We start from the raw sequence: 26,688 nt of genomic DNA, 5'->3' as shown, positions 1-26,688 counted from the left end.
ATTAAGTACTTAAAACACTTTGTTTCCTTCAAAAGAAGCTTTTGTTTTGCTGGAAAAAAAATTGGACTTTTTCTCCTGAATTCATACTAACAAAGGCATAAGAAACCCAACATCCCAAAGCTAAAATACTGCTTTATCCTGCATTAAATACAGCTGCCAAAGGCCCAAAATCCGCATTTTGTCATTCCACATGTATCCTTGCAACAGCTGAGAAGACACACAGCACATCTGGAAACTCAGAGCTGAAGATAAGCTGCAGCCTCTTGCGGGGTTTTACTCTTCATGGATTTTAAAGAGAGTGAAAAAGCAGGAGCAGCTCAGGGACTGGCGACAGAACTCATGTTTGCAAGGAGAAGTTTTGCTGTGTCCAGATATTAAATCAAATATTAGCAGAGGATACAGCACAACCCTGCTCCTGTGCCTGGCCCCTGACAGCCCTTGCCTGTCCTGGACTCTGCCTACAAAGGGAACTGATGCTCGCAAAGGCAGGCAGGAATCAGGGCTGAAAAAGAAAACCATTTCTTAATGCAAACATTTGTAGAGCATTAAAGCCACTTATACTTTCAGATGCTGTAAATGGGGTGTGATTACTTACCCTGGCTAAATAGGCATTCATACGCTGGAAAAGCCCCATGGAATGGGTAAGGGCGGAGGGAAGGACGGGCAGGACAGACCCTGGAGCATCCTCAGCGATGGCAGTGCCCGGGCTGGAGGCTGCCTGTGCCCTGCCAGTGGCTGTGGGAGGGCAGGTCCCTGGCGGCTGCCCCGGCTGCTGGAGTGACGCTTGCTGCAGTTTTAGCTTATTGGTGAAAATCTTAAACCTTGCTCCAATCCTGTCCCTTTACCCAAATGTAGCTCTCTGCAGAGGCAACAGCCTTTCCAGTTTTGACTAGCGGTATGAAAGGAGTTACCTTGCCAATGTATAAATCACACAAAGAGAAGCAATAAAAAAACCACCTCCATGTTCAATTTGTTTCACCTCTTTCTCACAAAAAAAAGTTTCTTATTTACTTACTTGGAATAACAGCCATGTGAGAGCATTGAAGAAAGCCGGCAACTCTCAGCCTGTATCACCAGATCAAAAATCAGTATGGTAAGTATCAGGATGCCAATAGAAGCACTATTTGTAAGAAAGTCTACCAGTGCTGCTGTCACATGTGGGGCAGGACTGTAAGATGTACAGAGAAGGCTTGCAGAAACCGTCAGCACATGGTTCCTGAAGTTATACTGAATTTCACAAAGGTAACTACTGAATCATAAAGTGCTGCTGGCAAACAGCCTGACTGGCCAAAATATACGGTTTTCCTTTTTTTTCAGCTTGGCGCAGACATTAGACTGTAGAGACATGTCCTTCTCTCCTACACACAGACCTAGATGCTTGACCCTGGTGCTCACTTTTGACACTCGGGCTACACTGGATCTGCAAGCAGCAGCTCAGAAAGCACAGGGCTACACTGTGGGCAGCTGCCTGCTGCAGGCAGTGACCTGGAAACCTGCATTCATTCGCAAACAACCGACAGGCAGGGATAAAAGCCTCTCATGCAACTGCATATTGCTGCACTCAGTTACAGATGTGCAACCCTGGAGCAGCTCCAGAGCATGGGCTGGCATCTGGGTGAGCTCTGAATGTGCTCACACAGCTCCTCCAAACAAGGGGGGAGTCAGTGGTCTGCACTCCAGGTGTCCCGGCAGACAGGCAGCAGAATCCAGATGTGGGCAAGCTGCCCCAGCCCTCACACAGGCTGGGGATTCAATGAGGTCTATTCATGGAGGAGTGAGCAGGGCTTCCAGGAACGCAGAGGAAGCATTTTGGAGGGGTATTCCCATTGTAAATCCAATAAGCCTCTTTGCATTCTAACCCCATCACCACTGCAAGCTTTAAATATAGAAGTAATCAAAACATACATTAAAAGAAGAACTTAGAATTTGGCAGTGTTAATCTAAGAACCATCCCACTGGGGAGCGGGGCTCGAAGAGCACTGGCAGCCTCAGGGAGGGCTGAGCCTGGCTCTCCAGAAACAAAGGCAGCTTACAAACCAGGTTTGCCACGTGAGAGCCTAATTAGAGACCGAAGCCCACACAGCAAACAGACAGACTACAGAGGAAATTGGAGTCTAATTTACATGGAGAACGATTACATACTGCAACCAATTAGTGTCAAGCTGACTGACAGACTACCCAAAATATATTCTCCCCACCCTCCCCTGCAAGTCTGAGTTTTCCCTGCTGTGTTATTTAACCTGGGTTGTTCGGTAGGTGAGCAGTAGCACCTCACCACTAGACATGAGACAGCAAATGGAGACCTTCTGAGCTTCCCCGTAACAAACACAGAGTTAAAGCCACCCTTGTACACCCAGTGCCAGCCTCAGCCAAGCCAAACACAGCATCATCAGAGAGCAGTGTAATGTATTTTCTTCTCTGGTCTTAAATCCTTGAATGACACCCTGAAGATCCCAAAATTAATTCTTTAGGAGAGGTGCTCACTGTTTCCTGAACATGTATTCTGCATGGGGACTTTCACACCCTCATTTGCAACCACGCAGTAGGAACTTCAGGTAAAGGCTGCATCCACAAAGTCTTTGCAATGTGCTCAGGCTGTGGGTTTTGGGTCCCAACCCATGTTGCTGGTCTCTGTCACTGGAAAGCACCATCCCACAGCATCGCTGCCGCTACTCAGGACACTCAGCTCCAGGTACCTGCTCATGAAACAGCCCTTTCCTCTCTGGCCGTGCTGTTCCCCATGCACTGGCAGGACCTTTGCTGCTCTCTGGGGAAACAGGGAATCCCACTGCTGCTGGAGGGAGCCATGTGGACACAGAAACTCCTCCTTGGCTGGCACAGCAAAGGGGTGCCCATGGTCCCATCAGTGCCTGTGCTGGGCAAGGACATCACCTTCATTCAGTGCATCTCTCTTCAGCTGCCCTGAAAGAGGACTACTTCATCACGCTTCCCAAAAGACAAGCCTGCTGCTAGCTCTGCATAAAACCTGCCCCTTCTCCCTATTAATTAGTCCCCAAACTGATAAGCAGACTAAAAACTCCTGAAGTGCACACATGGAACTGACCAAATGCCATTTACCTTCATTTTACTGTTACAAAAGAAACAACTCATTCTATCATTTTTTTCCTTCCCAGCACCATGCTCATTATCAACAGGACTGACTAATTGCTGTCCTCTCTTCCACACCCTGGCATGTGCATTTGGAATGCACAATGACAACAGCATTTCAATACAACTTGCTGTGTTATTCTTCACAAATTCCTAAGTATGGTCTGTCTGAGCAGCCTCTCTGACTACTCAATCAGAAAGCTCTTCTGTACACATGCTCAGGCACACAATGACCACATTTTGGATATTTGAGACCAGACAATCAACCCTTCCTTTGAGAAACACCAATATAAAACATATTTAAAGACTTTATGAGTCTTCTGCATGGATGAGATAAATAATTTTTTTAATCTCTGCAGGCTGCATGGATATATGGCATTTTAAAGGAAAGTTATCCTATGTAGCGGGTTTTGTTTGTAACCGGGCAGAAACACCAATTTAGTGTAGTGGTTTGGTCCAAAATACTCATTACTGTTTACCTTCTGTGAGATGAGAATTAGGAGAAAAGCAAAGCAGGCACAAAACTTGAAAGAATATAAAGTTTATTAATAGAACTAAAAGAAGGGAAAAAGAAAAAAAAAATCATACCACATCTTCAGAACACTTCTCCTCCCCCCACCTTTCTCCCTTCTCCCAGTGACAATGTAAAAAGACAACCCTTGAGATGTTCAGTCTGTTTACCACTTCCATAATAACCTTTTTCAGTCCATTTAGGAAGAGGAGTCTCTCTTGCCCATGCTATGAAAACATTATCACAACGAGCCAGCCACCTGGGTTGGTTCTTTGCTCGCATGTGAGTCCCTTCCCACGACTTGCAGCTTTTCCCACAACTGCTTTCGAGGGTCCAATCTTGAGCTACTGGGGTACAATTTTAAGGTTGAGCCGTTCAGAAATAAAAGTTCTCTTCATCCATCTCTGGGAGCATTTCCATCTCTGAGAATAGAGGCCCTTCTCCTTCCCTGGGAGCAAAGGGTCCTCCTCATCTTCATCTCTAGGACTATCTCTGGGAGCATCTCTAGGAACTGAGGTCTTCTCCTTCCAGTTTGGAGCAAGAGTCCTCATCACTTCAATCTCTCCCTGTTCAAACTTCTCATCAAATTACAGCTGCTTCAGCATTTGCTTATTCCAGCACAGGTGCTTTTGCTCACAAGTACAGTTTGAACGCTCCACCCCCCATGCCTTCATGAAATTACAATGGGGTACTCTGATATATCATAGTCCATCACCACCATAGCGTTACAACAGAATTTCAGCTTTAAGCATCTCCTCTTTCTCCTCCCTCAGGATTTCAGCTCTTCACAGCACTAAAAGGGTTAATCTCACCCAGGCCTTGCAGCTGGAATGTCGCTGATCGCTGTTGGTCACATGATCTTTGCTGGGCATCGGGCAGCTTCATCTGAATCTTCATCTTTGGCCTCACTGGAGAGGGGGAGTGGCCCAGCTGCACGTCGCCGCCATAGCGTCACAGGGGGGTGGCTGGAACAGGGCCCATCGGCTCCAGGATGGCTGTGGCCCAGCCCAGCCCAACCAGAGCAGGTCCCGGCAGGGCCCGGCAGAGCTGCTGCCCAGTTAACAGTCCTCTGGCTGGAAGCAAGAGAGACAGCTTCCCGGGGTTTGTCCATTCTTAAATGTGGACCACAGAGGCGGTCAAAATTCTAAGTGGCTTAAAAAATTGTCCATATTCAAACTGGCCTGCTGATAGGTTCTGTCAGGTCATAGAGGAGCTGTAAGCACCTCTTTGCAAGAACATCACTTCTGGGACTGTGCTTGCTAACCCATGACATTCTATAAAGAAAACTTGGAAGAAATGCTTGGCGAAGTTTTATCTAGTAACTGTTTGGTAATATCTGGAGATAGCCAGGATCTCAGATGGGGTAAAGCATCAGCAGGAATCCTTTGAATTTCAGCTCACTTCACATCAATGGTGCTAAATAAACTTACACCACAGAAGCCCCATCAAGAGAGGTAATGCAGGATCATCCCACCTGGGTTTCCTTCGGGTACAGACACCAAATCCTGGTGGCTCTGGTCTCCCTCTTGGTTAAATTAAAAGTCTCCATTAATCACCAAGTGGATGCAATGAAAATGCACGTGTGCTCATGCTCCTCAGAATTAGGCTGTTAATCTGCTGCTGGTGCTCCTGGAGTTTATCTCCTCCACACCTCCCTTCTCCCCCAGGAACTGCCTCGCTGCCACTTTATCTGCAGCTCTAAGGACAACACATGATGCTTTGTTTTTAAATTCCCCTCCAGTGCTACCCCTGAACCAGCTCTTCAGAGAGGGGGGCTCCACCAGCTGTAATTCCCATTCATTCCTCTTATAATTAACAGGTCAGCTCACTCCACCTTGACAGCAGTGGGCTTCAGAAGTCCAACTCTATCAAAATTATCTATGCATGAAATACAATCATTACAGGAACAAACACCTCACTGAGACTTTTATCAGCTGTGTGCTTCCTGCTTGCTGTTGTGCCACTAATTTAGAGAGGCACAGGCTTTAGAGAGAGTGGGGAAGGCTTCAGCCTCATTGCTCTGCAGTGGCTCCAGGCACAGGAACCTCTCCTCTGTGCTGGGCAAGATGTTAATTATAAAGCTGTGGAGGCAATCACTCCTGGAGAGGGGCAAGGGCAGGTCGGAGTGCAGGGAAATTACAGAAACATGGGGAGTGTATCCCATTAGGGCTGGTGGCAACTACATGCACTGATCAAGGAGGTGGGCTTCCCAGAACACATTCTGAAATTACCAGGAGGGAAGGGAAGGTGAGAGAAAGAAGGAAAAAAGGAAAAAAAAAAAAAACAAGAGCAGCAAAATAACCTTCAACAACAGCTGAGACATCCTCTGGCTGCCTGGGATCGGGGACAGGAGAGCCGCCTCCTCCCTGCAGGCAACACATGCTGGTGGTCACTCAGGGGAGACCCACAGAGATAAAAGGCAGTATGACCAGTTGAAAAAAGCTTGTAAAAACGCTAATGGTCTCAGGTCCTTTTAAGCCACCTCAGGCACTACTAAATCACTTTTACTTTCTGGTGGATTTTCCTTAGGTTTAAGCTCCCCATGTTTACACTGATGCACTGCACATCCCCGTGTGCAGGTCAAGGTCTGTGTGGATCCACCAGCCAACCCACAATGCAGGCATCACTGCCACGTTCTGCAGGTCCTTTTTCCTCTCATCTTCCCACTTTTTTCACTGGTTTCAACAGGAGAAATGAAGAAACCAACTTAACATCTTCCTTTCAATGTGCACTATTGGGAGTTATTGTAGTAATAAAAACTAGAAGGAAAGGCAAGAACTTGCATTGCAACCACTGTGCAGCCTTGCAGTCTTGACCCTGGAACTCCTGACAATGTATCACCACACATTATTATGAAATATTCATATTAATCCCAATTGTAAAGCTCTATGTTCAGCCAATTACACTGCTTGAGTGGCTGAGTGCTCCTGGAGACCTTTGTACTCTCCTTTTTATATTCTTTTTAAATGCTCTCTTAGGGAAAGGAATGGTTTCTGCAGAGATCAGCCACCCTGCTCCTTCCAGCCTCACCATGTGTGTATAAAATGTTCTTGGCTGCTTTCAAACACTGCACATTAATCTGTGCAATGGAGCCTGTCTCGTTCAGCATTCCATCATTTCTCTTTGAGACGGGTAAGACAGAGCTGTTCCACTTGGCATCACATCACCTCCCTGCCTCCTTCCCAGGGTTTTTTTGGGTTTTTTTTTGTATTGCCAGAATAGCTCACAAGCCATCACCCCTGGCACGTCTGGACCTGGAGAAGAATATATCGCTGTAGCAGTCCACAGATATATGAGATAAGCAGGGTGCTCAGAAACAGGACTGGAAGATTATGGTTTTAGCACTTCAAATTATGAAAAATACCAGTGCTCCCTTCCTGCAGCTTAGGACACATTACTTCTTTCTCCCCCAGCCAGTTCTTTGCCAATGTCTTAACTGGAGGGACAAAAACTGTTTCTTGAGTTAAGGGCTGCTGGAAACAAACCCCAGAGAGGTCTTTGAGTGGTGATGACTGGGCTTTGCTTGTGACCAGTGTGAGCACCATTGTTCCACCTTGACAAGCTCTTGCACTAATAAATCAGAGCATCTCCCACACACAAAGGGTGATCTGATACAAAGCCAAGTATTTTTACTAACCCCACTCCTGGGACATGGGTTTTCATGCCTGCCTGCCCAAAATTTACACGTGTGAGGATGCCTGTTGCTCAGGCTACTGCCAGCCAGGCACCTCACTGGCTGCTCGAATGTGGGACCACTACCACACCTGAAGTACCTTCTGAACTACCCATGTGCCACCAAAGCCCAGACTAGCAAATCATGACATTTCTTCAAGTCTTTATTAAATACTAAAATGTTCTGTAGTTGCAGCCAATAGGGTTCCCCACAGAGGAAGCTTCAGCTGCAGCCTTCTCTGCTGGGAAGTATAAACTTGGCTGCGCCCCACACAGAAGAGATGCATTCATTGCTGGCCTGAGTGGTTCCTTGCCACGAGTTATGGAAGACATTTCCCTTCTTCACCCTACTCTCATCACCTCGGGTATTAAACTCCATGGAAACACCTAGAGACTGAGGAATGGAGCAGGAGCCAAGCGGAGAAGGACCACAGACCTCCTTCATGCCCGGTGCCAACTGCTTGATCACACCTGGGTTCACCATGAAAGGGATGAGTGTCCATAGATGGGGCTTCCCAGATGGGCAAATGGATGTGAAGGATAAAAGCTGCCTAAGGATGCATAGGCGTTCTAAACCCTGCCAGCTGCTAGTAATCCAGCAGCCACAGGCATCTGCAGTACATCTCGTGTTTTGGAAACTGCAATGAGAACACCATGCACTTTCCCTTATTTCCAATTATCCCTAAATCCTTGGCTCCTGGCATTTCCACAGTGATTAAACACACAGTTCTCAACACTGAAACCCCATAAAAACAAAAATCCATATGGGGAGTGTCCCCATAAACTGGCCGATACCTGCCAGCAGCTGTAATCTTGGTGCCATCAGATCTGCACAATAAACAAGTTCATTTTACTGGGGCAGGGTTTTTCTACAAAATGGAAATAAAAATTGGCTTGTGAAGATGAACGATGCCTGTGGAAGTTTTTTGCTGCACTTGATTAAATACACACAACAAACCCTTTTTTTTCTACTTGAACATCAAACTCAATAGTCTAAAATTAAGCCCAACAGGGTAAGTAAGATCCTGTATGGATTTCAAAAGATACTATCTTTTTTTTTTTAAAACCTGACTGCAACATATACGCACTAAAAAACCACTTGAGTACCTCTGGCACCAAACATAAACAAAGGGAAAGCTAAAAATCATGTTGTGTTTTTATTGTGATACATCCTGCACCACAAAGTACAGCCCTGGTTTGCCATTTCATGACAAACCAGCTTTTTGCTTTTGATCACTTTAGTGTACAACCATGGATGTAAATGTATATTAGTATCATAAAAAGAAAACGGGAAGAAAAAGCCCAATCACAGAAGCACACCAACCTGAACCACATGCTTCCCAACCAAAGGGTATTTGTAGATACCAGAATTACCATTTCTCTTCAAGACAACTGATCCTTTTAATGAAAAGATAAGAAGCCCTAGAGAAATTCTGGTTGATCGTTATTAAATGCACAGGCCTCATGCATTTTTTTTTCCAGGAAAATGACTGAAGCTTGGCTTTAGCATAATCCTGAAGATTATTTACATCTTCCCTATTTTTTCCACTGCTGTTGAATAATCAGGGCTCCTTAGAAAACCGCTGCCAGAGAAACAGAAGTCTTTTTTTCCCCCCCCTTCCTTTCCTCTCTCTTTTACCTGCTTTTATATATTCTTTCTTGCACAGAAGCAGTGAGGAGGTGTTGGAGGTTAGGATTTTTCTTTTTTTTTTTTCTTTCTTTCTTTCAGGAAATTTTGTCCCATTTGTTGCCTAAGAGATGATAACAACCGGTACTTAAGACACAAAGAATGTGGCTGGGAGGGGGAGGACAGGAGGGGTGCTGCTGGCTACTCTCTTAGCTTCGGGGGGAGGGGGGGGGGGGTTCTCTGGGAAGGGCAGAAACACGTTGAGATTTTGGCTAGGGGTGAGGGACTGGGCTCAGCTCCTCACTCTCTCTTTCAGCATCAGAGTGGAGACAGGTGGGGTTTCATGCCGGACCATTGGCACCCAGAGAATTCGCTGCCACTACGGAGCTGTTGTCCTCCCACTGCTTCTCGTACCGTGGGTGAGCCTTTGCTCATAAGAGCATCTCTTGAACTGGGACCTTTCCAACACCCGACCGTCCAACACCCGACCTCCGTGGGAAGGGGATCCCGACCCCCTCCCCCTTCCCGAAGGGCGCGTCTCTCGGCTGTGCGCGGCAGCTGCTTGCAGAAGCTCAGCAGCCACTGCCCAGCCCCGCTGTTTTTCTGTTGCTGCTTTGGGTTTTTTGCTACACTTTAACTCGACACCCCAGATCCTCCCGACCCCCCGCGGCTCCTGCTACGGCTGTGGAGTTCCTGCTACATTTTGTTTGCCACTCCGGAACCTGCTTGCCTCTGCTCCGAGGTCCCTGCTACAGCCCATTTCGCCATCCGGAGGGGCACCGGGACCGGCTGTCCCAGTGGGTTTGTAAAGGAAGCCCCTTCTCTTTCTCTCCCGCCAGCGCCCCCTGCAGCCGCGGGGGAACCATCGCACCCGCCCTGCCCGGCCGGGAGCCACCAGCGCCCCTGCCGGCTGTGACCGGAACTGCACCCGAGGGGAAAGGGCCTGACAGCCGAGAGAGGCTGGCACCGGGTTCTGGGTCTGTTTGTTGTTGCTGCCGTTGTTGTTGTTTGCCTTGTTATAAATATATATAGATACTAGTAAAGAGCTGCTATTCCTTTTCCCATATCTTTGCCTGAATGCCCTGTAATTTCAAAGTTATAATAATTGGGTGGGAAGGGGGTCACATTTTCTGCTCCAAGGCCGGTTCCCACCTTCCTTAGCAGACACCTGTCTTTCAAACCAAGACAGGAGGCAAGCAGACATGAGAGAAATTCCTGGGAAGCAGCTAGGAAGGGGCAGTGTGCACACTGCCTCAATCCCCCTCCTCAATCCCCAGCTTCCAGACATTTGATGAAGGGGAGCTTAGGTTGCCTTTCAAACAATTTTTTTTTTTGTCAGTAGAAAAACCTAAGAGAGTTAAAAATTGTGGCTCCTCAGAAGGCAATGGAAGGAGCTGTCTCTCCTCTTTGGAGGAAAGGGCTCCAAAACACTGCAGGTTCCCTAAATATTGGGATGCTTTGGGGAGGGACTCTTACATGGATGCTTCAAGACAGGCACTTTGCTTTCTGCCTCAGCATCCTTTACTATTTCCCATCACGTGACCTCCCTTCCTCTCCTCCTTCTGCCCTATCCACAGAGAATGCACAGGGAATAAAAACAATTTAATACCCTTAGACAGGCAAGGCTGCAACTGGCATGGTAATAAGGTCATTACATGCCTAAACACTCTTTCTGAAAATAAATTACATCCAGGTATAGAGATGTCCTGACTGCACTGTGCCCGGGGAATTATCTTAATGCAAAATTTCTAACAACCTGGTTTGGTTTGGTTATTTCAAAGCAAACCTGGCCTCATCAGGAGGCCAACAACAAGGGCTTGGCTGATGTGCAGCATCACAAATTTCAGCTCATCTCAGGTCAAGGGGAAGCCAAGAGGGCTGGTTCTCCACAGGGCCAGACCTTGTGTTAGAGCCAAGGGTCACCTCTCAACACACCAGGGCACAGCCAGGCTAAGGGAGCTCTGCTCCACAACCAGGTGCCATCACAGGTCAGGACGAACATCTCATCCCACTTGTGTGACATGCTCCCTGTCACCAGCATGGGGACAGACACTGCCAAGGTCTTGCCTAGAAAGGATCCCATCTGGAGTGCAGACTTGGTTAGAACTACACAGCAGCCTGAGTTGCAGGAGGCTCATTTGTAGTAATTAGAAGCATGATACGGGCAAACGGGAGGACATCAATGGACACTGGTAGCTTCAATGGCACAAGTCTTTTTTTTCAGTGGTCAAGAGGAAAAAACTCCCCTGTGCCCTTGAGCTTCTCTTAATAAACCAAAACTATGCAGAATTCTGTTTTTGGCGAGCTAACCAGACAAATCACTACAAAACCCACGCCAGGGGAAAACTAAAGGTCAAAATTTTTATTTTAACATGTGCATTCATGAAATAATTTAGGCCGGAAAAGACCTCTAAGATCATCGAGTCCCCCCATTAACTAGTACTACCATGTCCACCATTGACCATTGAACCCTGTTTGTAAGTGCCACAAGAGACCTGTGCATGTGTATGCACAGACACACACATTCCCTGCTCCAATGCACAGCCATATGGGCTGCTTTGCATCCCCAGTCTCCCAAACTGAATACAAACAAGGCTTCATGTATATTGGAATCTGTAGGAAGCTTAACATTTATTTGGCTTTTATGTAAACACTTACGTGAATTACACAAGTTTCAGTCAAGAGTCTTGGCACCCTGCCGTACTGAGCCAGGTAACTCATTACAATTAAAAGCAGAGAGGGGGGCAATCAGGCTCACCTGACACTGGGCCGGTATGGATTTGCTCTTGCAAATGGTTTCCAATTTGTCTTCACAGCAGCTCAGCCTCTCTGGAGGAAACCCCACTAGCATCTGCATGGGAATGGTGCTCCTGCACCCCAGGGCCAGGCTGTGTGCAGCAGGGACCTGGGACACAGAGGTGTCCCAGCCAGCAAGGGAGCCACCAAGCTCCCCTTCATCAACCAATGTTGATGTTTTGGGCTGTGCCTGTCTCTACACTATCGGAGTAAGGCAGCACCTGCTGAAACTTACCTTGCAGGCAGGTGAGCACTGCCCTGGGTACAAGTTTTATACATACAGAGCATCACACCCTGAAAAAAGTACTTCAACAATAACAATGATGATAATAATAATAATCAACAAAAAGGCATGTGGATGTGGTTGGGGATATGGCTTAGTGCTGAACTTGGCAGTGCCGAGTTAACAGTTTTACTTGTGAACTTAGAGGTCTTTTCCAACCATAAGGATTTTATGATAAAAGAACCCCCCCTGCCATAACCACATGTGTCTTGGTTTGAAACACAAGTGTCTGCTAAGGAAGGCAGGAGCCTCCCTTGGAATGGAAAATGTAACCCCTCTTCCCTCCAAATTACTATAATTTTGAAATTAGGGGCTTTCAGGCAACAGTGAGGAACAGGAATAACAGTTCTTTACTAACATATATATATAACAAGGCAAACAAACAACAATAACTCTGGCAGTAACAGTGAACAGAACCACAAACCCAGTCCCAGCCCTCTCGGCTGCCGGGCCCTTTCCCCTCGGGTGCAGTTCCGCTCGCAGCCGGCAGGGGCGCTGGCGGCTCCCGGTGAGCAGGGCAGGTGCGATGGTTCCCCCGCGGCTGCAGGGGGCGCTCCGGAGCGAGCTCGGGGAGCACGCGGCACTGGCGGCCTGGGATCCCGGGGAGGGATGGGACAAAGGCCTCACAAACCCCTGGGCAGCCGATCCCGGTGTCCGGCCGGACCCTCGGGAACAGCAGGCTGGAACGGCAGGGACGAGCACAAAATCCTGGGTGGCAGATGACATGTATCAAACTCCACATCTGTAGCGGGAACTCTGGGATGTTTCGGCAGGCAGGGGGTATGGAGCTACCGTGTAGCGAAGGCTCGGAGCAGTGGCAAAGGAACGGTGGGGGTAGGACAGCTGCAGCCTGGCTCTCAACAGGGCAGGGAAAGGCGGTCTTGGGATCCCGGAGTTTTCCCCCGAGGCACCCCAGCAGACAGTGGAAAAAAAGTCCCTCTTTTAGTGAGGTAGGGTGTTAAATAGGGCCCCAGTGCAACGGCTACTCCAGCAAGCAGAGCTCCACTCACGGTAGAAGGAAGGCAGCAGAAGGCAGAACCCTGCAGTGGTGATGAACTGTCCCCACAGTCACTGCAGCCTCTCTCCCCTCCCAACGCCAAGAGAACAAGAGACCTAGGATCTCCACCCAACCCCTTCTTCCCAGTCCAAATCTCAGGCATCTCTGCCCTACATGAGAAAACCCCAGGTAAAAGAGAGTAGCCAGCTGGACCCCTCCACTGAGCTGTGGCCAGGTCTTTTGTCCCTCTTAAGTATCCAGTCGCTATTGTCTCCTAGCAACACATATGGGGAAAATTCCTTTAGAGAAAAAAAACCAAAAGGGGAACTCCTAAAACCCCAACAATATGCATCACCCCAAACTGCAAGGCAGCATCTATTCCCCAAATCTCTGCCTTTCTCACTCAGTATCCATAATATGCTAAACTATTAAAACTATCCTGAGGAAAGTGCTGTGGCTTACAGTGCTGAAGACAAGTGGTATTATCATTTGGTATTTCTTCTTTTGTTATTACAGTGAATCTTCCTACATCTCTGAAAATAATGCAATTATTGCTTACCACTGTTAAGGTCACTGTTGCTTTGAACAGAGATTTGGGTAATACTCTTATTACTCTTAAGCAAACATTGCTGAGACTTGAGCAGAAATTTGAGAGAGATTGAAAATCCATTTAACTGGAAACCACAGATGGGAAAATATTCACACTCTAGTGGATATAAACAACAAAAAGAAGGTATAATTTCTCTGTCTTATTAAAAAAATACTGGTTTATCTGAAATCAACAGCATAAATATATTCAGCTATTAAAACAATATATGGTTTCTCATATCATATAACCTTCAAAATACAGCAATTTTTATTAAATGTTCCTATATGGGCTTCCAAAGGTATTGAACTACTTAAGTGCAGTATATGGAAAAAAGCAAAAGGTTTGTACCATTTGTGGGAATAAAAGAGCTCCTGAAGAAACGCAGATATCAAAGATCAATCTGTAATAAGGAAAGGAAGTTAACATCCCTTACAGTGGTCTTGAAGATAATTTTTCTGCATGGAGCCAACAAGATAACAGCAAAATCTTACAAAATACAGATGGTGCCAAGAAAAGGTGTCTATTATAATTCCTTTGGTGCAATTAATCATAGGTTCTTTACTGTCAGACAATCTCCAGGTAATGGCAAAAAAAAAGGGAAAAAGTACCCAACTCTTTTTGTTATTTTTCCTTAAGCAGGAATTAATCATATTATCACTGGAAGACGCTTTTTCTGACATTGCTTCACTCGAACTGGCCAATTTATATTAAAAACAAAACACAGCAAGGACTTGCTGTCCCTCTGCTGAAAGAGCGGAGAAATGCTCAGATTAACCCCCAAGTATCCTGACAGCTGGGAACGACCCATCTCAGCAATACCACCAGAAAATTCAAGCAAGTGTCCCTGGACAGGGGGAAGGATGAAAAATTCCAGTAGCTCTGGGGCTGGCTGCCTGAACCATGGATGGCTTCTCCTCCTCTTCTCCTTCTTGCAACCACATTGTTTGCTGGAGAATTTCCTCCCAACACCCCCATAATACATCTTCATCCCACAGCAGGGATCTGTACCAGGGTCCCAGCTGAACTCCCACTCAGCCCTGGTGGGTTTGGCACAGTGACAACCCTATGCCCCTTTTAGAGCTGCATCTTTTTTTTCTCCACTCTTTCAGTCTCGTGAGGTTTCCAGCACTGCAGGCAGATAATGCCAGGGCGGGATGCCACAGTGTTGTGCCAGGAGTGAGACAGCCAGTGATGTGCCCCTGGGGATACAGACAGGTGAGCAGGCACAGTCCTGCACCCGTCTCTCTCCGAGGCAACCCACTCCGCCTGCCTCACATGCGCCAAAATCCCAAGGGGATAGTGAAGAGTGGAAATTGTATCAAGAAAACCTGTTTAAAGTGATACCCCACTGTCATGCAGCAAAGGCAAAAATGTGCGCCTCAGCCCTCCAGTTGACTCTATTCCCTCCAGAGAGCTGCCTGCAAGGAAACTGCCTGCCCAGCACCAACGATATGGCAGAACTATCACAAAGCCCAGCCCTGCCTTTGTCCTGCCAGTCTTTGTCTTGGACCACGAAGGGGACAAAGAAGGCCTGCAGAGGAGAGAACCATTGCAGGGCAGCCACTGCCTAGTAAAGACAGGAGGGGACAAGGATGCTCAGGGAACGAGGATGCCCAGGGGATGAGTGAGATCCCAGCCATGGCTAATTCCCCCCTGATGGCTAATGAGTACCATGGGGTTCCCACTCATCTCCCAGCATTGGCTTCTCCCCTCTCTCCCTGCAGCCAGGCAGCAGCAAGGGGCTGCACAGGGATTCAGGCATGTTTTGCAATGGGAGGCAATGCTCTCATCCACACACTTAACATGTTTTCTATTTTGTACCTCAGTCCCAATGCCTTTCTCCTGTTTGCTTCGTAATGCTTTCCTCATCAGTGCCCACACCCACTCTGTGGCACAGACACCTGCAGGATTTTAATTGCTTCTGGATTGCCTTGATTAGATGCTTTGGGGGAACTTTTACTCTTCTCTTAAGAGGTATCCAAGAGACACGCATCAACTCACAGTGTCAATCCAGAGTGCTGGGCTCTGTTTTCTTTTGTACATACACAGCAGCCAGGGCTTGGGTCTGCTTACACCATCCCTGGGCATCTGCAGTGCTATGAAACCAGCATGCAAAGAGTACAAAATGCTGGCTAGCAGCAACTACGCTTCCACTGGGCTAAGAACTCACACCTCATGCGCTTATTTCTACAAAAAACCTAAGTATGTTGCCAACTAATCCCCTCTTTCCTACATAGTAACTGTATCTGGATTTTTTTTTTTTTTTAGCTCTTTCTCTGAAGACCTGTTTCTTCAGAGAAAAAGCAGCAGCCTAAAAACCTGAAAACTAACTATTTAAGAAATAAATTGTATTGGTGCCTTAGGAAGAACATGGGCTATTTTAAGCACATTAGACTGTTATGTTAAATATTAGCAAACAAAGGAATAAAAAACCACATAGTTTTGCGCTTCTTGTTAATGGCACTAAACCCCAGCACACAGGAAACCCCATGAGATAGAATTTTTAAAACCATTCTGTGAGCTGCAGAATAACCTCCAGGTTAAAAGTGCATTAAGACAGTTATAATTAAAACATCTCTGTCAAGGGTGGATCTCAAATCCACGTTCAAGGACAGCACAACACAAACAATCCACATCATTGTTTTGCTGCTAGTGGCAGGATAAAAGTTACCCTGGCCACCTCGCTGGGGCTGGCACTGGCATAGGGACCCAGGATCCACTGCTGCAAGATGCAGGCACTGTGGGGGACCCTGGCATGCCAAGGGAGCCCACCATGTCAAAATGCCCAGGCTCCTCACAGCATCCCTCTTCCAAAAAGCAGTCTGGGTGAGACGGGCTGAGACCTAAGAAATGATGGATGGCTCTGAGATACATGAACAGATGCAGCGTCTGAGGAAAGGCAGGGCAAAATGCAGAGCCAGGTAGCAAGCATTGCCTGTGACTATGCTGGCACAGTCCAGCCTTGATGCTGCCAGGGTTTTCAGGAAAGAAATAAAAAAATAATGAAACCCCCCAAACTCAGCTGGCGCAGACTGCTTTTACAGACATTTGCACAGACACTGGAGGAATATCCAAAGTATAGTTGTGTTTAATATTGTAAGTTTACAAACAGCACCTGATAATGCTGACTGAGTAGAGCACTTCCCAAATAAACTTTTTAGAGTCAGGAGGACCAAGAGAGGATACACTCTAACCTGCTTTTAGCCAGGGCTGTATAAATGTGAGAAGCCTGGGGAGGCTGCTAGCAGGAAAACAAAACAGGTGGATTTAATGCAGAAACCAGAGCTGGCTCATTAGTGTGGAAGCAGTTGTCAAAGAGCTCAGGTCTGCACCAAAGCACCTACCTGGCCAACTGAGCCCAGCTATTTAACCCAGAGTGAATGAAGCTTCACTGGTGGTACCATGCCGCCATGCAAACCAAGGCAGCTGAAACAGCCAGCAAACACCATGTATGGGAGGATTTCATAAATCCAGTCCAATGACCAGTTGCTCAGAGCAAATGCACATTGAAATAATGCCACTCGCAATATCAAGGTTCTCATCAGGGACGAGCATGTCATGAATCACTGCTGAAGCCAAATTTAAAAGGATATTGATTCCCAGGCATCCCATTTGGTGCTCATGTAACATATGGCACATGTGAATTTTATAGCTTTTGTATGAATCTGCCCAGAATGCCATCACTTCGTGAGATTTCATGACATATTAAAATTAATGAGGAGAATTTATTTTACAACTCTTGGCAAAGGCCCTGGGAATGATGAGAACCTCCCCATAAAATTCACTCAGGTTTGTGACTCACAGCCCTAATACCTGGCATCTGTTTGCTGAGGGAAAGACACAATGTTTTTCAAGTTGGTTATTTGATGGATTGGCCTGAATTTATTCATTAAGGTTTCTACAATCCATTATCACTACAGGAAACAGAGGGGGAGGGATGATAGACTAAGCATGTTTATCAAACCATCTACAGAGATGTTCAAAACAATTCTCTCTAGCCACTGCAGGAAAGTGTTGGGTATCTTTACTGATAGCCCAACTGTGCATTACACAGTTGGCTTTCAAAAACCCAACAGAAGACTATGATGTGTAAGGACAATACAGGAAAAGGCTGAATTTTCATGTCTTGTGATAAATACAACAGTGCTAGAGTAATTTCTTAAGGACTCTGCCCACCTGTGTGCAAAACAGTATTTAAGATATCAGCAGGTGGCAAAACGCTCATGTGCCAATGGAGAAACCCAGGCAGTGACAGACAGCATTGGAAAGCAGGCGGGGCCAAGATATTCCCTGCTATAATGATTACTGGGGAAGAGAGTGGTTTCTGCAATGTGTATCCAGAAGATTCAAAGCCAACAGCTGCTGGGAACTTTGAACAACCACAGAATTCAGTAGTTAATCTCTAATGAACGGTTAACACCTTGCAAATCTTTTCAAGAGCAGTGAATGGTATCAGACTAGTAGCCTGCTGCAAAACTATGTGCGCACAAGATACAAAGTCAGTGTTTCAACCAACTAATCATGAGAAAAGAAGGGTTCATGCAAGGTCCCTTAGTCCAGCCACCTGTCCCAAGAGGTAGGGGAATTGATTGTGTGAGTAATCGTGTGTGTCTTGGACTTGGCTACATCTGTGCATGCAGGAAGAGGCAGCGGAAGAAATCTACTGCAGCAGTATATTGTGTCTAACAGCTTCAGCTGTGTTCACGTCTGAAAAAACAGTTAGCAATCCCTGTACCTGAAACAGATCACGCATCAACTTCTGCAAAATTTATTATTCCCTTATTTCCTATTTCAAATTGGTTGACTGAAATCCTCCAAGCTTCGCAACCAAACAAATCATCCTAATAAACATGAACTGAAGGGAATGGTTGGAGACAAATCTGCTTAAATGAGCACAACTGGTAGTTACTGAACACACAGCTATGAAAACTTGAGTCTGGGTCTACGGAGATGTTTCCCACTAAAAAACATCTTGTTAATAGCAAATACTCTTGGACTATTTCTCTACAATGTAAAAAATCATGTGCAAAATTACATTCTACTTCCAAGATGCCATATACATGAACAGCAGAAAAACAATATTATGAAAAAGGAATTTCATTGCTCATGTTACCGTGCCAAAATGGCTGCGCTGCAACCAAACACATCAATTGTACCATCCACAAAAGAGTCAGTATCTGCCCAACAGCAGCCCACAGTCAGAATCACAATTGATAAGGACAATGATGATGATAAATGAAGTTGGACTGACAACAACTGGCTCTGAATTACACTTTGATTCTATTATTTCCATCTTCCAAGACACATATGCTCAATATATTGAGAACATACGGTGACACGGTGACACGTGGATTTGCATCTATTTCAAAGGTATGCGGAGTCACATAAGCAGAGCAGGAGCGTGTGCTTGCTCCAGCCAAGATACTCATTTATTCTTCATATGCATTTATGTGTGGAAATGGGCTCGTCAGCATCGCTGCTTGGTTCATCCATAATTAATATCTGGATGCCAAAGAGAATGAAAGCTGACACAAGATCCAAATATTCCAAAACTCAGCAAGCTCTCTGGACACTTGAAAACTAAAGAAATATCTTGACCTGAAAAGGAGACTTCCCATTTCCAGTTTAAGCATGTGCTAAATTGTACAGACATGTTGGTCCAGGGTGTTGACCCCATGTCTCAGTTGATGAAGGATGACCTTGACAGATGGAGTGATCACACAGTAATGCAGAAACAAGAAGAGATTTTGCTTTGACAACTCTTTTCTGGGAAATGATCAAGTGGAAACAGTGCCACTAAACTAAGGGAGGCTGGGGAGTCAAAAACAGGGAGAGGAGAAAAACCAGTACAAAAGAGCTTTCATGCACCACCAAAACATGACAAGGATGCAGATGGCCATGCCTTTCTCCCATAAGGGGGGTTTGCTGGAGAAACATTCCCGTGAAACACCTCAAGTCCTTGTTCATCGCACCCCAGCCTGGGACCCTGTTCTCTCCTCAGGGCAATCACAGCGCTCAACTGGCTGGGATGCAAAATTTTGACTGGAACCAAAGAATCTTGAATTGGCTTTGCAATTTTGTTTCTGGAAACTTCAGAGCAGCTCTGTCCTTCTCTGTTAGACTGGGGAATGCTGCTCGTGTACGGTTTCTCTGAGTCTCCTTGCTTTTAAAGGGCCATCAGACATAAACAGGATCAGGAAATGGACAAACACACTCGGAAAAAGTCGTTAAAATACTTGTAATGTTCCCTTAAACATTCACTGTTGTGCTTTACTGGAGGACACCGCATGCCCTCTGTGGGCTGCGATCTCCACCAAAGGAAGTAATCCTGGTTCTTCTATGCTTTAACCCATGGCAAATCAGTCTGGATCACCACATTATACCTGTCCCTAGAAATAAGGAGGCACTTCTCCAGGGCACTACCTTCTCCTCAACTCAATCCCTCTGGGAAGCCCCTTGGCAGACTGGCTGTCCCGGGTTTTTTTTACACTTTTTTTTTTTTACAGTGTTTTTTCAGAGGACCTGGGCAGAGTCTAGGTGCTGACTGACCTAACATCAAACCCTCAGCCATCACCTCTGTAGTACTAAGGCTTGCAAATCCATGCAATGCACCAGCAAGGTGGGATTATCTGTTAGTATAACTGACCCAGGAGCAGATACAATTCCTGCTCACACCTCGGTGAGGTGAGAGGCTGGCGGACAGTTTGCCTTTGAGTAGCTGTCAGAGATGGAGGTGAAGTCATCATGAAACAGAGGCACTGTGGTAACTGTGAGGTGAGAAAGAGGACAACCCCCTACGAATCCTGAGCCATGCTTTTATGCCAAGCAGTTAGGGATAGGCTCCTTTCATTGTAAACATGCTTCTTGTTTGCAAACAAAACTAATGCCACAGCAGAATCTACTTACAGAATGTCAACACGAGTCTGAGATATGTTTTCTACCCCTACAAAGAGAAGATTAACCATAGTACTTTCGGCAACTCACATTTCAATTAATAAGAGCACTATCTTATGAATAAACCCAATTATTAACTATCAAAATCCAAAGTTTCCTACAAGAGGGGTTTCAGCAAATGAGGAAAACAAAGCCTCACTTGCTGTTAGCAGAAGGATGGTCCATCTTTACCTTCCCAGATGCTTTGGGCATTTGGCATCACAATCACAACACAGTGAGTCAATATACATATTATATATATTACATATGTTATGTATCAGTACTCTGGGTCTCCAAAGGCTTTACAGATCACTCATCAACAGCAAAGCTTATGTGTGCTATTATCCAAGTAGTTCATGCTTCCAACTAGCGTAACTGTCTTGGGTGATTTAAATAAGAACTGAAAATCTTCCCACAAGACTGAAGCAGCACCATCGAATTTGTAAATACCTTGGGCTCCACAGAAGGATGTTAATGCTAATACAAGGAATTCAATGCAAATGAAAAATGAAAAAAAAAACCCTCATTACAGAGTTTCTTGTAATGACAGTGCTCAAATATAACCACAACAGTCTGCTTTTGATTAGAGCAAGCCATTTAGTGCTGCCGTTATTATTTGTTGTTTCTATGGTTCCTTGGGTGCACATCACTCTTCCCAGACAAACACGGAGAGAGGCTCAAAAGCTTCTTCACTGAGATAACAAATCCTTCTGGATTTCAGCAAGGTCAAGCCCAGGCACACCTCTGCCCTCCTCCCGGTTCCAACAGTGCTTTCCATATGGACTTGACTTCTCTTTTCTCCTTTTTGGAGGAGTGAGGTTCCCTTACACATTGAGCCACACTGGGAACTTTCCATGTTCTCTTATCCATCAGCAGAAAAAGTTCACACTTTTATTACATCTGGAAAAAAGTCATTCGCATCTTAAGGAGAATTGTTTAGGGTTCATTTAAATCTGTGCAGTGCCATGGATGCAAAAAAGAAAAGGCCCCAGGTGAGTACCTCAAATTAAGCACATGATCCCCATCCAGTACTCCAAGGTACATCTACACAGCCAGCACCCAGTGACCCTTCAGCCATCACAGAAGTACCCTTTCTTCAGACTTCTCATCTGAGGCTTATTTTGATTTTTTTTTTTTTTTTTTTTTTTAAAGAAAAAACCCAGCAAAACAAAAAACCTCCCGCAATCTGTTGGGTCAGAGGGTTAGAAAGTGGGAGTCCAACTTTAATTAGGCTGTGGTGGTTGACAGCCCCATAAGCCCATATTTTACATTGCATACCCAGATTTGCGACCTGGGTTCCCCAGCACACGCCTTCGTTTGGCTGCAGGAGGTGACACCAGGCACACAAAAGCAGCTGCACAGCTACAGGGTCAGTTTGTGTAGCATTAATGAAGCAATATAGATGACAAGAAATACATCCAGTGCCTGGATATACTGAATGCTCGGGGGAACCGGGCTCATATTAAACAACAAAATAGTGATCTGTTGTGTAGAGATGCACGTCTGAAAGAATGGTTTCCAGACTGGACCACACCACTGGTAAACAGAGATTGAAAAAAACCTCACTATTAAAAAAGAATAAGAATAGTATCTACACATACAGTACATCTATAGCACATATCATATATCTTGCTTACATTTTTCCATGGAGCCTTTATGACTGCTCTTCTTTAACTTGTGCCTCTTTTGTACCAAGATTTTTCTTTTAAGCATAAGGTATTTTACCGATGCAGCACGTGGCTTTCTGCCTTAGAAAAGAATTCGAATTGAATTGCCACACCTTGCTTTTGCCCCCAAAAATTCTCCCAGCTCTGGATGGCTGGGATGGATTGTAATGCTGGAGCTCAGACAGCAGGAAAAACAAATGTAAAATTGTTTTAATTTTTATAGTACTTCCATGTGCAGTACATAAACCCCTATTCAGGGTAAAGAAACCCACTGTGGAGCTGGAGGGAGGGATAATCAGAGTACAGAGATCTCAATAAATACATCAAACTATCGAACTGTCAGATTTGGCTCTTTCTTTTTCTATTTCAAAGGCACCAAACAAACAGTTGGAATTAATAAAATACTATTTAGAAAGGCCATAAAATAATGAGGCTGGTAATAAATCACGTTAGCAAAGCATCCCGATACAAACTTGTGTGTTAGAGCAACAGACTCTGGGAGTAAAACACTGTTCTCCACTCCTCATAACTAAAAACTTGCTTTGTTGCCATTGACATGTTGTTCTCAGAGTTCCTGAAAAATTTCCTGCCTGTCAGTGATTTTAAAGAAATGTTCACTATGGGTTGAAATTCCCACCTGAAGCTGCTTGGGTTGCTGTGGGGCAAGTCACCACATCCCTGCTCTTCCTGTCTGCCTGGATGCTGGACCAGAGGTGATGGGAAACTAGGACACTGAATCCTGACAAAATTTTACCTATTGTTACAATTCCACAATTTGATTTTTACTCCACTTCTCACATCTGTTTGCCAAATCCAGTTATTTGCTTATCCATTTCATTTAAACATTATTTTCCTCTTTGACATAAACAGTTCATTAGTGGAAAGCTACTCTACACCAAATGAGGGCTGTGAGCAATATTCCACCCTCTTACTTATGTAAATACTGTTTATTAATGACAGACACAGAGTGCAACACCTGAACCAAGCCCTGTGAAACTTTGCATCCACACTTTGGCAGAAAATCTGAGAAATGTGGGAAGGTTTGATGGGGTGTAAATCAGAGGGAACCCCAGCTTGCTACCAGGGAGCTGTTGGAGCTCCAAGCACCTTGCCATGCCAGGCAAGGCTCCTCACGCACCATGAGCCACCCCAAAATGCAAACCCATTTTCTGCCAGTCCCAAGAGGTTCTAAAAAGGCACATTTTTCTGAGTGGAAACGTCTGACTGTGGCAAGGTCAGGACAGCTTTTTGCTTTATTGTCACCATTTTACCCCACAGTTGGTGGGAACCCTGTCAGAGGAATTGAGTGAAATGGCAGTTACAATATTATGGCAAGAGATTTGCACCATAGATCAGCAGCTGATGTGATGAAAACCAATATTCTCCAGTAAAATGGTATTCCCTGAATGACTGACCAGGCAACTCAAACGAGTACAAAAGAAGAAAAAGTCTATAAGTCAAATTACTTAAAATCTTGTCTAACCCTTGTTTACTTCACTAATGACAACAAACTCACTTTTCATCTGCATTACTTCAGCTGTTTATCAAAATTTCAATAAAGAGCTTTCTTCTTTTTCTTATTCCTGTTTACTTCCATTTACTATTTAGAGATTTCAGACTTCAGCTTTGAACATTGGCTCCACTCTGCTGCTCTTCATGTTGCACCAGCAGACTTGTGGCCGACTGAAATAAGGTAACCTCTCCTCTGCCTGCCCCTGAGCGTAGCCCAGGGTAAGGTGCAACTCCCTGAATAAACACCCTGTGAGTCACTTTGTTACTGAGCTGGGTGCAAGCTAATTAACTGGCCTTATTGTTCCCCTGTACTGTTTTTATTAAGGCAGCTTCCCCAGAAAGGCTGGCTGCCTCGCAGTTACAGCATTCAGATGTTATAAGTTCATGATCCAGAATCAGTAAACATGATGCAATTATAAAAATAAGTTGATGTGGAAAATCAATTTAAAGGGTCCTCGAGAGAAAAAGTACTTCTAGATAAAATGCCTCATAAAAATGCACATAAGAGCACCCTGGCTGCAGCACAACCAACAATTCAGGACTGTGTTTTATTTCACACTGGGTGAGTTACACCTCAAGATAGACACCTGATTCTGCCTTTCCCATCCAGCCATGTATCCAAGGTCCACAGCCCTGGATCTGCTCCCGCTTCCCAAGCCACTTTGACTGGACCACACCAAGCACTCAGCCATTTCAAAGATTGACAGGATGGGTTTTCTCCTGTTGTGCTTCTTACTGTTTCCCAGGGTTTCTTTTTGATTTTACTGTCATGTTAACTCTCCTGAAATCCTGTGATAATCACCCTTAATCTGGCTGTCAGCATCCAAGCATTTGTTACCTTGCATTTAGTCCAAGGAAGGTGTGAAGGTGTTTCATACAACCTAGTCACAGACAGATGAGCTTCTAAGTGCAGAACTGTTTCTACTTGCAAACCAGTTTCCATAAGAGAGACAAGAAAGCCTTTACACAACCCTGCACTTTCACATGGTCAGCACATTCTATTGGCTCTCCTGGCAGTTCACAAAACCACTGTCCACCAGCTTTACTGCCTGCTTGCAGGACTGGACAAGAGAGGACAATTCTGTTCACCAGTGGCTCCTTCCTTCTTCGGAGGTCTGAAGAAATTCAAGTGGTTAAATCTCTAATATCATCAGAGGGCTCAGGTGAATCATGGCCTCTCATAGTCTGAGGTCACCAGCATGTGTTCTTAGTTGCAAGACCATCTCTTCAGGATGCTCTGCCCAACATCTCCAACAGCTAGTGGCATGGGCTGAAGGGAGGGCACCTACACCTTAGGAAAAAGCCCAGCTGCAAAGCAAGCACCATAAAAACATGTGCCCAGGATGCTTGTAATCATTTCAAGGAGAGAACAAGTTTATAGAATCACAGAATTGTTTAGGTCAGAAAAAACTTTCAAGATCATGAAGTCCAACCATTAACCCAGCACTACCAAGCCCACCACTAAACCATGTCCTTGAGTGCTTCTTCTGCTTTACTTTCAAATACCTTCAGAGATGGTGACTCAACCACTTCCCTGGGCAGCCTGTTCAATGCTTGACAAACCTTTCAGTGAACAATTATTTCCTGATATCCAATCTAAACCTCTCCTGGTGCAGCTTGAGGCCTTTTCCTCTTGTCCTCTTGCTTGTTGCCTGGGAGAAGAGGCTGACCCTCACTTTCAGGGAGTTGTAGAGAGTGATAAGCTCCCCTCTGAGCCACCTTTTCTCCAGGCTGAGTCCCCCCAGCTCACTCACCACTCCTCATAAGCACTTAGGAGAGTTCCTCCCTTTAATTTCTACCAGCATCTTCTAAGAGAGTCCTGTGAGCACTGTGAGGAGCCTCACCTTGTTGGAGTCAGGATTACACCTTCCTTGCCCTCAACTCGACAACAGCAGGAGGAGCTGTCAGGACGTGCAGAGAGACACTGATACAGTGACTATCTGAGCGCCACTACAGCCACATAGGTTGGGTTGATGTGTGATGCCCTGAGGGGTCCTGGGGCAGGTGCTGCAGAAGAGCACAAGTTTTGGGATCTCCTGGTAGAGAATCATCCCTGTGCCCCTTTCTGTGCTCCAAGCAATGAAACAAACTGTCTGAGCCTTTGGGCAAAGTGCTATCCCAGCCCTCATGCCAACATGTGCCAGATGCCATGGCAACTGGCGCACTGAGCTAATGATGTCCGGCCACAGTTACATCGCCTCAATTAGAAAGCCTTTGCCTGGCATTGCCCTCTCTCCCCGTTCTGCCTGCAAGGGGAAGAGACCACTCCAGCCATCGCACTGCAGGGCCCTGCCAGCTCCTCCTTCCAGCAAAAATGACAGGCTCTCCATCAAGGTGATGGGGCTGGATCTGGCAAACTCTGCACTGCTCTTCTATGAAAAACTCCATTCCATGAGGAAAATAGAGGTGGGTGAGCTGGAGAGGCGATGCTATCCCTTGTATCCAGCATGGCCCCTTCCCTTTGCCTCTCCTCACATGGTGTTTAAGGCAGCTCAGCAAAACATCCCGGACTCGGGGCTGGCTCCCACCCAGCGGTATCCACACAGGACCCTGCTTGGTTGGCTGGCCAGGACCATTTCTGTGCTCTTTGCATGTGGTCCCTGTTCAAGCACCATCTGTCTTGAGTTTAGCAAAATAATGCTGCAACCCCACCAATTAAAACAGGCTGCAGAGTTAAATCCTGAATAAGTGCAAAGTTAAGTAAATGATCAGCAGTGAAGATAAACAGCACAGAGATGGGTCTGGCACTGAGGTGGGAGCCAGAGGGGCTGGGACCCCACATTGACCCCAGGTAGAGCCAGTCCCGTTCCCAACTTTTAGACTGGTGACAGTGACACCAGGACACTGCTCCCTGTCTTTAATGCAAACTTAACTGTTCATTTTCTGCTGCATGGCACCTCACTACTCCAGGGTCAGGTGAAAATGCAATTATTATCCAGCCTTCCTGACATCCTCCCCATTCCAACCATTCCACGTCATACTGGAGGAACAGG

At 45.8% G+C, this 26,688-nt stretch overlaps 1 protein-coding gene across 3 annotated transcripts in view; it reads right to left on the bottom strand.

Annotated features, from left to right (window-relative positions):
* Positions 1 to 26,688, bottom strand: part of PRICKLE2 (prickle planar cell polarity protein 2) — a 108,557-nt gene that overhangs the window by 56,780 nt on the left and 25,089 nt on the right. Inside the window, exon 1 of one of the 3 annotated variants that reach the window (XM_042014983.1) lies at positions 596 to 655. The exons of the other annotated variants lie outside the window; for them this stretch is intronic. The gene's annotated coding sequence lies outside the window, so the exon portion shown is untranslated. Of the gene's footprint in view, positions 1 to 595; positions 656 to 26,688 lie in introns of those variants that run through there. 3 annotated transcript variants of the gene reach the window in all.

Source organism: Corvus kubaryi, unplaced genomic scaffold, assembly GCF_017639235.1.
Source record: "Corvus kubaryi isolate FWS band 111438036 unplaced genomic scaffold, C.kubaryi_AGA036_p1.0 136, whole genome shotgun sequence".
In the NCBI taxonomy this organism is placed as follows: Eukaryota; Metazoa; Chordata; class Aves; order Passeriformes; family Corvidae; genus Corvus; species Corvus kubaryi.
Note: the sequence above shows the minus strand (reverse complement) of the source record. Positions and strands in the feature narration are given on the sequence as shown.